General features: G+C 37.1%; 1 protein-coding gene across 11 annotated transcripts in view; it reads left to right on the top strand.

Moving 5' to 3' along the window:
• The window catches only part of NUMB (NUMB endocytic adaptor protein), a 201,720-nt gene that overhangs the window by 84,643 nt on the left and 103,892 nt on the right, over positions 1–13,185 (top strand). The window lies entirely within an intron of this gene.

Here is a 13,185-nt window from a genome sequence, read left to right as displayed (position 1 = left end):
CTATAAATACCCTTTGAGCCCTATATGATCATTGTATTATGAATGTGTTTTATCTGTTTTCTCCTTATAAATGCAATTTATATTCAGAATAAATGTTTACATTTTTAGGTGGCTTTTAAGGAGATATTTTGGCAATATTTGTAGATAATTACAAATAACCAAAACCTTATGTGTTATGTAAAATGTTGGCAACATTTCATCATTTGCAGGAATAGTTACCAGAACTTAACATTGTATTGAATGTGCACAGTGATTGACCTTTGAACTGGGGGGGCCACAGCACATTCAGCTAGAACTCATCCACGTACTGATCACGTACTCTTTACTAATGCTTGTTCATTGCAGCTGTAAGAATTCTTGGGGCGCCTGGGTGGCTCAGTTGGTTGAGCGACCAACTTTGGCTCAGGTCATATCTCACGGTTTGTGAGTTCGAGCCCCGCGTCGGGCTCTGTGCTGACAGCTCAGAGCCTGGAGCCTGCTTCTGAGTCTGTGTCTCCCTCTCTCTCTGCCCCTCCCCCACTCATGTTCTGTCTCTGTCTCAGAAATAAATAAATAAACATTAAAAAACATTAAAAAAAAAAAAAAGAATTCTGAAGTGCCACATCCACTCTTACTATAGCTTAAAGTAAAATATGTGATCAGTGACTAAGAAGTTTATACCAATTGCAAATATATGCATAAATGGGAGTATTTTGGGTCAAGTTCTGCAAATATTCCAAAGCTGTTGTTTTAAAATGGGACTTTCCCAGGAGTGCTTGGGTGGCTCAGTCAGTTGAGTGTCTGACTTGATTTCAGCTCAGGTCATGATCCTGGGGTTGTGAGATCGAGCCCCATTGGACTCTGCACTGAGCGTGGAGCGTGCTTGGCATTCATTCTTTCTCTTTCCCACTCCCTCTTCCTCTCTTTCCCCCTTTTCTCCCCTTCTCTCTCTTCTTCCTCTCCCTCTCCCCATTTGCCCCCTCTCTGGCTTGCACTTTCTCTCAAATAAAAATTAAAAAAAAAATATATATGTATGTGTATATATTATATATATGTATATATATTATGTATGTATGTTGTATATATATTACATAGGTATATATAAATTAAATAAATACGTAAAATGGGACTTGCCTTGTATATGAGCCCAAGATCTCCCTGTAACTTTTTTTTTTTAATGGTTTTTTATTTATTTTGAGAGTGAAAGAGTGAGCACAAGCAGGGGAGGGCAGAGAGAGAGGGGGACAGAAGATCTGAAGCTGGCTGTGTGTTGCCAGCAGAGAGCCTGATGTGGGGCTTGAACTCACAAACTGCGAGATCATGACCTGAGCCAAAGTCTGACACTTAACCAACTGAGCCACCCAAGTGCCCCAGATCTCTGTAACTTTTTAAAAAAGATCTTTGTAACTTTTAATCTACACGTGCATTAATTCTGTTATATGATACCGAATCTTCATATCCTTGAACATGGTATGTCTTTCTAGTTCTTTAAGTATTTAAAAATATCTCAGTAAAGTTTTTTATTTTTCTCTAAATGTCTCTCAAACCTTCTCTTTGAATTATTAGATGCCTTATTTCTTGTTACTATTATAAATAGTATACTTTTCCTCTTTTGTTTTTCCTTTCCATTTCTATTTGCTGATGTAAGCTTTTTTGGTAAACAGATCTATGTTCAGTCACCTTACTAAATTACTTTATTAAAATAATGTGAATGCAAATTGTGTCTTCCTTTGCAATGCTTACATCTTTTCTCCTTTTTTTGTCTTACTATACTAGTTAGGACTTACAGCATAATATTCGATACAAGTGTTAATAGTGGGCATTCTTATGTTGCACTTAAAAAAATTTTTTTTTAATGTTTATTTTTGATAGAGTGTGAGCAGGGGAGATGTAGAGAGAGGGAGACACAGAATGCAAAGTAGGCTCCAGATTCTAAACTGTCAGCACAGAGCCCAACACAGGGCTCGAACTCACAGACTATGAGATCATGACCTGAGCCAAAGTTGAATACCTAACTGACTGAGCCACCCAGGCGCCCCATGTTGCACTTAATTTTTAAAAGCAAGTGCTTCATGGAATGCCTCGGTGGCTCAGTTGGTTAAGCATCTGATTTCGACTCAGGTTATGATCTCACAGTTTGTGAGTTTGAACCCTGTGTCGGGCTCTGTGTTGATAGCTCGGAGCCTGGAGCCTGGAGCTTCAGATTCTGTGTCTCCGTCTCTCTCTGCCCCTCCCCTTCTTGCATACTGTCTCTGTCTCTCTCTCTCTCTCTCAAAAATAAATAAACATAAAAAAAAACAAAGTGAGTGCTTCTTGTGTTTTATGATTAAGAATAGTGCTTGCTGTAGATTTTTTTTCTTTTAAGTTTCTCTGTTTAAGTAAACGGTACACCCAACATGGAGTTCTAACTCATGACCCAGAGTTCAAGAGCACATGTTCTTCCAACTCAGCCCCAGATGCCCCACTGTTTGTTGTAGGTTTTTCATAGATATGCTATAGGTTAAAGACATTTCTGTTGCTAGTTGGCTAAGATGTTTTTTTGTGTGTGAAGAATGAGTATTAAGTTTTATCAGACACTTTTTCTGTACTTGTGAGATCATATGTTGTCCTTCCTTATTCTGTTCAGGGTGGTGAATGACATTTATATATTTTCTAATGTTGAATTACCCTTGCATTGCTGGAATGAACCAAACTTAATCATGATAGTCTTTTTTTTTTTTTATACATACAAGTGGATTTAGTTTATTAGTATTTCATTTAGGATTTTTGTATCTATGTTCATGGGTAATGTTGGCCCATAATTTCATTTCTTACATTATCTTTGTTTGATTTTGGTGTTCAGATCATACCAGCCTTGGGGTGCTTACCTGGCCCAGTCGGTAGAGCATGTGATTCTTGATCTCAGGGTTGTGAGTTCAGGCCCCATATGGGGCATAAATCTCAGTTTAAAAAAGTAAATTAATAAAAACAAATGTCAAAAAGATTATAACAGCCTCAAAGAATGAGTTGAGAACTATTCCTCCCCCCTCCACTCTGGTCCCCCCATCACCACTAACGGTTTATGTAAGACTAGAATGATCTGGGGCCCCTGGGTATCTTGGTCGGTTGAATGTCAGACTCTTGACTTTGGCTCAGGTCGTGAACTCATGGTTGTGGGATCAAGACCCGTGTTGGGCTCAGAACAAAGTGCGGTTGGGATTCTCTCTCTCCTGCTGTCTCTGCCCTTTCCCTCCTTGTGCTCTCTCTCTCTCTCTCTCAAATAAATAAATTAAAAACAAAACAAAACAAAAGACTAGAATGATCTGTTTCCTGTTTCTTGAACATTTGGCCAAACTTCTGTTCAACTGTCTGGGCTTAGTATTTTGGGGGGAGTGAGTGGGCTTAGAATTTTTTTTGGTAGGTATGTATTCAGTTTTCTAATGGTTTTATTTAAATTTTCTGTTTGTAGTTACGTCAGTTTGTAGAAAAACTTTTTCTTTGGGGCGCCTGGGTAGCTTAGTCAGTTGAGCATCTGACCTCAGCTCAGGTCACGATCTCACGGTCTGTGAGTTTGAGCCCTGCATGGGGCTCTGTTTTGTCTGTTTTGTTTTGTTTTGTTTTTTAAGTATTTGGCATAGGGGCACCTGGGTGTCTCAGTTGATTAAGCATCTTACTCTTGATTTCAACTCAGGTCATGATCTCACAGTTGATGTGTTCAAGTCCTGTGTTGGGCTTTGTACTCACAGTGCTGAGCCTGCTTAGGATTCTCTCTCCCTCTCTGCCCCTCCTTGCTCATGTGCATGTGCGTGTTCTCTCTTTCTCTCAAAATAAATCAATAAACTTAAGAGTATTTGGCATAAAGTTATTCAAAGCATTCTTTTATTATCCTTTAAATTTCTGCTTAGTATTTCTTTTTTATTCCTAATATTTTTTGTGACTTCTTTTTTTCTTCATCTATCTTGCTAAAGTGTTTATATATTTTCTTAGCTGTGTCAAAAACTAGTGCTTGACTTTGATTTTCTTTATTGTATGTTTTCTGTTTATTAATTGTTGGCCATTTTCCTTTACATACCTTTTAAGTGAAAAGCAGAATCTAATATAAGGACATTAGAGTATCTCATATTTTCCAAGGACAGGATTTCATGAAGAAATTTTTTTTTTAATGTTTATTTTTGAGAGAGAGAGACAGAGCATGAGCAGGAGAGGGACAGAGAGAGAGAGAGGGAGACAAAGAATCTGAAACAGGCTTCAGACCCTGAGGTGTCAGCACAGAACCCAACGCAGGGCTCAAACTCAAAAGCTGTGAGATCTTGATCTGAGCTGAAGTTGGATGCTCAACTGACTGAGCCCACCCAGGTGCCCCCCAGGTACAGGATTTCAGTCGGCCTTAAGAACAGCTGCACTCAGGGGCTTACAGTGCTACTAGGACTTTACTTCTTTCCTTTGAGTCTGTTTCTTTTGTCTCATTGTCAACTGGGTTTTCTATTCTTCGGTCTACATGGCAGAAAATGGTGACAGTGAGCCTCTGAATGTGATGTCATTCCCAACTTTGTGTGCTCTTGATTCCTCCAGTGATTTCAGATTTTTCCATCTGGATCACTTCTTTGTTTTTGAAGATTTTTTTTTCTTTAGAATTCTCTTTAATGAGATTTTTTGTAGTAAACTCTGTTTTTGTTTGTTTTTGTCTGAAAGTGTCTGTATTATTTTTTTTTTTGATAGATATTTCACTAGGTATAAAATTACAGGCTGGCAGTATTATTTTAGTCATTGGAAGAAATAATTCCACTCCCTTCTGGTTTCCATTGTTTATATTGATAAATCAGCTGCCTAATAGTTGTTAATATAAGTGAATGTGTCTTTTTTTTTTTTTTTTTTTAATCTCTGGCTGCTTTTGTACTGTTTATGTTTTTGGTTTCCTGAACTTTCATATGCTGTGCCTAGGTATAGATTTCTTTTTATTTTTCCTGTGTGAGACTTTTACTGTGAATTGCTTATTTTCCCTGGAAAAATATTTGTGGTTCTTCTTTGAGACCCGAGAACGAAATGTGTTGCTTCAAGAGTATATACCTTTAGGGGCGCCTGGGTGGCGCAGTCGGTTAAGCGTCTGACTTCAGCCAGGTCACGATCTTGCGGTCTGTGAGTTCGAGCCCCGCGTCAGGCTCTGGGCTGATGGCTCAGAGCCTGGAGCCTGTTTCCGATTCTGTGTCTCCCTTTCTCTCTGCCCCTCCCCCGTTCATGCTCTGTCTCTCTCTGTCCCAAAAATAAACGTTGAAAAAAAAAATTTTAAAAAAAGAGTATATACCTTTAGTTTTTTTCCCCCAGATACCTCAAGGTACTGCAACATGGTGATTAAATTTATCCCTAGAGGTTTTGTGCCACCCTAATGGGGTGACTGTGGATTGCAAATATGTGTATGAGCCTTCTTGTCCACAACCTCTTAGAAATCCTTGTTCTCTTTCCATCAAGAAGACAAATTTCCTTGTCCTTCGGTGATGAGATGTGGGAAGAGATGGACTGGATTTACTTCCTGTTCACTCTTTTCCTGAACATAAAACTTTTGGGGTGTGTGTGGGGGGGCAGGTCTCAGTTTTATGCAGAAAGGTTCTCCTGTTACATTTCCATGTTGGGTAGGTCTTATTCTTTGATTTCTGTTTTCTCCCAAGAGATCATCAAAAGTAAAGCTCAACTTGGTGAGTTATGCAGATGTATACAGGATAAAAACTCTTTCATTATGCCACTGCTCTCTTTGAGTTTCTGCTTTCTTATAGATTGTGGTCTGGTTATTCCTTTATGATCTTGTCAACTCTTCATGCTTCAGTGCTTTTAATATTTTTTGAAATAAAATTTTACCCATCACTTTTAGCTGTTTTCAATGAGATAATTGAGTGAAAATCTAGCCTGATATATTACTGGAAGTGGAATTTTATTCTAATTTCTTTGTGTTTTCTTTTGGTGATTCCTTCAGATAGATGCTTAACTCGCCAATTACTAGGCTTTTTTCTCATATAAGCATTTAAAATTATACATTTAGGTCTTTCATCCATTTTGAATTTATTTTTGTGTATGGTGTAAGAAATTGGTCCAGTTTCATTTTTCTGCATGTCGCTAAATTAACTCAGGAAACAACAGATGTTGGTGAGGATGCGGAAGAAGGGGAACCCTTTTGCACTGTTGGTGGGAATGCAAACTGGTGCAGCCACTCTGGAAAACAATATGGAGGTTCCTCAAAAAATTAAAAATAGAACTACCCTATGACCCAACAATTTTATCCAAAGGATGCAAAATTTATCCAAAGGATACAAAAATGCTGATTTGAAGGGGCACATGCACCCCAATGTTTATAGCAGTGCTGTCATCGATAGCCAAAATTTGCAAAGAATCCAAATGTCCATCGACTGATGAATGGATAAAGAAGTGGTGTGTGTATCTATATCTATATAGATATACTGTGGAATACTACTCGGCAATGGAAAAGGATGAAATCTTGCCATTTGTGGGGCGCCTGGTTGGGTGGGTCAGTCACTTAAACATCTGATTTTGATTTTGGCTCAGGTCATGATTTCACGGTTTGTGAGTTCTAGTCCCATCTTGGGCTCCACGCTGACAGTGCAGAACCTGCTTTGGATTCTCTCTCTCTCCTTATCTCTCTCTGCCCCTCCCCTGAGTGTCTCTATCAATAAATAAATTAAAAAAAAAAAAACTTGACATTTGCAACAATGTGGATGGAACTAGAGTATGTTATGCTACGTGAAATAAGTCAGTCAGAAAAAGATACCATATGATTTCAGTCATGAAACACAACAATTTGAGAAACACAACAGATGAACATAGGGGAATGAAGGAAAAATAAGATAAAAACAGAGAAGGAGGCAAACCATAAGAGACTCTTAAATACAGAGAACAAACAGGGTTGCTGGAGGGGAGGTTGGTAGGAGGATGGGTTAAATGGTCGATGGGCATCAAGGAGGGCACTTTTTGGGATGAGCACTGGGTATCATACGTAAGAGATGAATCACTGGGTTCTACTCCTAAAGCCAGACTACACTGTATGTTAACTAACTTGAATTAATATAGGGGTGCCTAGGTGGCTCAGTCGGTTAAGTGTCTGACTTCAGGTCAGGTCATGATCTCATGGTTAACAAGTTTGAGCCCCGCATAGGGCTTTCTGATGTCAGTGCTGAGCCTGCTTTGGATCCTCTGTCTCCCTCTCTCTCCTCCTCCCCTGCTCATGCTGTCCCTCTCAAAAATAAACATTTAAAAAAATTATACATTTATAAGTGACTTAATAAGGTTTGAAATGGAATATTTTCATTATTTTTAACTATATCCATTTAAGATTTTTCATTTTCTATTATAATTTTTAGGTATATTTGCTCCTTTAAGCCATGACCTATGATCCTCAAGTCAATTAGGAGTTTTGAAATACATGAATTTTAAAAGATGTATCTTTTTTGTTATATTTAACTCACCTCTAAAAAAAATTCATGATTTTCAGTTTGGTTCACAAAGCAAGACTCAACTATGTGCTATATGTAAGAGATATAAAAAGTGATTTAGAAAAGCTAAAAATAAAGGGAAAGGCAAAGATATGCAAAGCAAATGAAAACAATATGAAAGTATGGGTTGCTCTGTGACCACTCTTTTTAGGGATTTTTCTCCCCTTCCTGATAACAAACTTTAGTGAATAACCAGTATTCCATATCATTGAGACTTTTTGAAGTTCTCGGAAGATTGATTTTATATTAACAATTGAATGGTCATTTTTCTTTCTTCTTCTCCTGCCCCTGCCCCTTTCCTTCCCCTCTTCTCCCTTCCCTACTTCCTCTTTTCCTTACACTTCAACATCTCTGAAACTGGGATCTATCTCATATTGGTATGCATCTTACTACTCATGATATTTCACAATTAATGAACAGTTATTAATAATTAATTTTGGCAGGAATTTTTCTTAGTGCAACATATCTTGCAATCTCTGGCATGTTAGTTTTGGTGAAATATACATTATACGTATCATGACTCTTCCTTCATTCCAACCCATCCCCTGCTTGAAATGCATCCCCTTTTTTGTCCTTCCTATCCTATGCTTACTTATATCATTCAAGACCTTAAGGGTAGAAATAATCTTTAGTACTTCATGCTGGTTCCTCTTCTGCCAGCACCTAGCATAATATGTTGTTGGACACAGGGTTTTAAACAAGTAAGGGAAATGTGTACATATAATGAATCATAGCATGGGCTGTGATATATTTATATTAGTGATCAATTTTTTAGCTTGTTAGTAAGAGAAGATAAACATGTACATTTTGGATAGAAAGAACAGAGCCCAATGATTCCTATATAAAGCAACTTTGAGAATTCATTGGATCGATGCTTAGTCATCTGATGACGGTCAAGGGTTTAACCAATGAAACAAAAAAAAATTATGAACTATACACACTGAAGGAAATAAAAAGAATGGTATAATACAGAATAATAGAGAATGGTATTTAGAGGAAAAAAGAAGGCCTCGTCAACAAGATATATTTTTTTAAATACTTGCACATCCACAAATATTTTTTTTTAATGGTTATTTTTGAGAGAGAAAAAGAGCATGTGCAGGGGTAGGTCAGAGAGAGTGGGAGACACAGAATCCGAAGCAGGCTCCAGGCTCTGAGCTGTCAGCACAGAGCCTGACACGGGGCTTGAACTCGCAAACTACAAGATCGTGACCTGAGCTGAAGTCTGACACTTAACCAACTGAGCCACGCAGGTTCCCCAATAAGATATTTAGGTTGAGACTTGAGATATGAATGAAAGACAGAAGTTCTTGAAGGGTCTGAAAGAAAAGCATTTCAGACAGGGAAATAGCCAACCCAAAGTGGGAGAGAGCTTTTAGTTAACTGAAAGGCTCATAGCTGGGGAGAGTGTCACCTCAAGGTAAGAGAAGCAGGCAGGAGCTATACCTTATATGTTAACATTTACTCAACCTTTGTGATGTTCTGGGCATTGTTCCATGCATTTCTTGGGCATTGTCAGTTATTCTGCCATACTGACTTCCCAAATGCTGAGAGTTTGGATTTAATTTGAAGGTGCATTAGAAAGCCATGGAACTATTATGCAGTGCATGATTCATTTTACGTTTTTAAAGATTACACTGGCTACCTTGTACACAGTTGATCAGAGGGGGACAGTAGAGGAAATAAAGATAAATACTGGTTGATGGCTTATACTAGTAAGATAAGAGGGAGAGTTGTTTTGGACCATGGTTCTTGATGGTGGAGATAAAGAGCAATGGACAAACTTAAGATAATATTTTATAAGTCTTTTGTTAATGGTTTGGATAAGGGGAGAGGATTGTGAGGGAAAAGGAGTCCGATCACAGAGCGGAGAGGGTTAAAGAATTGAAGAGATGATGTATGTAGATGATATGTGAAGTTCTTTGTGAGGAAAGGAGTGCAGAGCTGTTTTTAACCTTCTTATTTCTATAATTTTTCCAGTGACATTTCTGTCTCTCTTTTAAATTCTTGGAACCAAATATATTTTTATTCTAGTCTGCCTCTCCAGATTCAGCACCTTTTTCTCATCCCACACTTAACAGATGCTTAGAGGAGGGAAGTCAGTGTAAAAGTAGGCTAGCATTCTCAGCAGTTCTGCCCTTTTTCATCAGGATGTTCCTTGCTAAATCAGTCCTTGCTATATCAGAGAAAACCATTTTGTTTTATAAGTAGTTTAATTTTTGAAGGAACACCATTTTAATGAAGTCAGTTGTATATATTTGTATTGTGAGGTTAGGGGTGATGGCCATATTTTTATGTTCAGTCTTAACATGCCTTAAAAGGTAGAGGTGAGTATAGCTGAATTGCAAATTCAGTTCACCGATTGTTTTCTCAATTGAAAGGCAAGAGATCAACTAAAAGATAAAATTGATTGTGTAACTAACCGAAAGAAAAAGTCTTCAGAAGAGATAGCTTTGTTTCTTTAATATTGCAGGTTTTTTAAATATTACAAGGTCAGCTTTTGAAACCACTGTTGACTGCAGTTTTAAGTAGACAGGTTCTTTACTCATTTTATGAAGCTCTAGTTTTCTCTTACAGTCTTTTAAGAGTGAATAAAGAAGCCAGAGCCACATATCTAAACAAAAGAAATAATTTTGTAAACAAGATGAGTGGGAAGATTAAAAGGAAGGTAGAAACTGAAAATTAAACGCTGATGATAGATCAGGATCGCAAAATACTGTTTAAATCCACTTAAATTTTCGATAGTTACAGAATCCTTTGAGATTCTGATGAAAGTTGAAGAATCTGGTCCCAGAAAGTGCACAGACAATTGCACATTCAAGTTTGTGTGTAATATTAGGGCATTGCCAAATCTGAAGAGCCTGATGCACGATGCCCTAGTCAAGAACATGTGGTGTAAAAGGCAGTCAGGGTGAGGGAGTATATGGCTGAAGACTTTTGGCATTCAAACTGTGACAGTGTTCCCTTCTCAAATACCAATCTTTAGGACAACCAAGATTAATTTGTTGTTTTTAAGCCTCTGGTCTGACAGCTGATAGCAAAACAACTTTTAGTTTTAGCTATTGAAAAATTAGAATAATCTGTTCTTAAAATCTTTTCTTTGAAAATGCTGTAGATGGCAGAACTTTCTGAAATAAGGCAATATTGTGTTCAGGATATCCTAACATACGTAACTCATAAATTTGAACTGGAATAGAAACAAATTTTAAATTAACCAACAACTGTGTATATGCAAGAACTAAATGAATGTTTCTTTTGAGAAGTAAATTAAAAAAAAAAGCAAAACCAGCCCTTTATTCTTTCTACCTTTCTATGAATCTGTTTGTAAATTAATTTTTATCATAAAAGTGACTGAGCTTTTAAAATGAATTTTATTGGGGCACCTGGGTGGTTCATTCGGGTGAGCGTCAGACTTCAGCTCAGGTCATGATCTCGAGGTCCGTGAGTGCAAGCCCTGCGTCGGGCTCTGTGCTGACAGCTCAGAGCCTGGAGCCTGCTTTGGATTCTGTGTCTTCCTCTCTCTCTGTCCCTCCCTGCTCACTCTCTCTCTCTCAAAAATAAATAAATATTAATAAAATAAAATGAATTTTATTAATTCTGTAAGTTTAATATTGAGTATTTTAATTTTACTGTGGATGATGAAGCTATACTTTGTTGCAATTCACTTGGCTCCGTGCCTAAGTGGAACACTGAGCCAGTGATACAACTTAATAAGTTATAAATTGTTTCCTGTTAGGCAAATTATGCCAGTTAGGCCAATATTTAATGTAATCCAGAATTCTTAGAATTCATTGATTCAGTAGGAGATTGACTAGATGACCTACTGCTGAATCCTTTGGCCATGTGGAAAGTCTAGGATTCCTTATATTTTTTAAACTTACTTAACTTGATGAAATAAAAAAATTTTTTTTCACTCTAAATGTCTTATGACTTGAAAGCATGTTACACACCATAAGAAATAGTAGAAATCAAAGAAAACTCAGAGATGAGTTTTTTTGCTTTTTGCTTGTGGTACAATATTCTTTGTTAATGTAATGATTATTTAATATGTCATTTTTAGCTTAAATTTTAGTGAGTGAATAAAAAAAATGTTTTTGGCAGATGGACACTCAGTGCATTTTTTTTTCTCATAACTTTCCCTGTAGAATTCTGGAATAGAAGTGTGAGGAAGAATATAGTAGGATTGTATATTTTCACATCCAACCATATTTGTTTAGAGAATAATAAAGTTAAAGGCAATAAAATTAAATTTAGGTTCTCTTTGCTGTTCTACTCAGCAAGTTTCTTCTCTACAGTGTTTTTGTGCCTCCCATAGTGTGAGCATACCCTGTGATTCTAGTGCTAGATAGATGCTTTTCTCATGGCATAGTTCCTAAGCATAAGGCAGCTACTTTAACTGTATTCAGTTGAAAATAGCAAACTGTTCCATACTAGAAAAATCCTGTTTGTGTTGGATTTATTGCAAGATAGTGTAATACTATACTTTGTGGCTGATTTGAGGTATTCCCAAGATAATTATCAATTTATGTGATTTTTGCTTTTAGTGCTATCTTTGGAATAGCCTTGTGGGATTAGAGTCTCCTGAAAAAAGAAGTTTAGCTAATTTAAGGAAATTTGTGAGTTTTCTATTTTTTTTCAGGTTTTCAAAATGGTACCTATGGTTTAATAGTTTAGTTTATATATTGTTACATTTGGTACTAGTTAATACATTTATAAAAATTAGAGTAATCTTACCATTTTGGCTTTGTTTCTTTTTCTTACAAGGAAACAATCTTAAGTGTCAGGGTCAAGTTTCCTGAGTGTGTCTTTTATATCTCCTATGTATATCAAATTTGGGCTATAGTTTTGGGGTTTTTTCTCCTCATAGTTAACTTTCTGAAGCATACTCCTGTCTTTTCCACTCGTCCTTATAATTTATATACAAGAGAGGCCTAAAGTTAGAGGTGTGGTTGTGACTATAGAACAAATAAAAGCAAACAAATATAATGTAGGGGGGAAAAACTCTAGAAAGTTCCCATTTCTCTAAGAGTTGTACCTCTAAAGGCTTCTGGTTCATTCCAGATTTGGCTGGACAGACTAAATTTCAATGACTTTATTTTTTTAAATAAAAGTGAGAAAGTCTTTTAACTTTTATAACTATGTGTGATTTATTTTTCTTACTCTTTGTTAGATGTTTCTTAATTATGTGTGCATATGTATTATATTTCTATATTCCCCATCTTAATCCTCAGTTTCAGGAAAGGATTTTCCACCTTAATCTTCCCCTAAAATTATAAAATAGTTGATCTATCCAAAAGAATATATATAACATATGTGGGGTATAGAGCATAATGAACTGAAAACTTGTGTATCTACAACTCAGTTTAAGAATTAGAACAGGGGTGGGGTGCCTGGGTGGCTCAGTCGGTTGAACATCTGACTTTGGCTCAGGTCACCATCTCATAGTTGGTGGGTTCTAGCCCCATGTCAGGCTCTCTGCTGTCACCGTGGAGCCTGCTTTCGATCTTCTGTCTCCCTCTGTCTCTGCCCCTCACCTGCTCACTCGCTCTCAAAAATAAATAAACATTAAAAAAACTTAAAAAAAAAAAAAAGAATTAGAACAGGGGCGCCTGGGGTGGCTCAATCAGTTGAGCATCCAACTTTGGCTTGGGTCATGATCTCATGGTTCATGAGTTCAAGCCCTGCGTCAGGCTCTATGCTGACAGCTCAGAGCCTGGAGCCTGCTTCGGAT

The sequence above is a fragment of the Prionailurus viverrinus genome, chromosome B3 (genome assembly GCF_022837055.1).
Source record: "Prionailurus viverrinus isolate Anna chromosome B3, UM_Priviv_1.0, whole genome shotgun sequence".
NCBI lineage: Eukaryota > Metazoa > Chordata > Mammalia > Carnivora > Felidae > Prionailurus > Prionailurus viverrinus.
The sequence above is the reverse complement of the archived record's forward strand: the minus strand, read 5'-3'. Positions and strand labels throughout refer to the sequence as shown.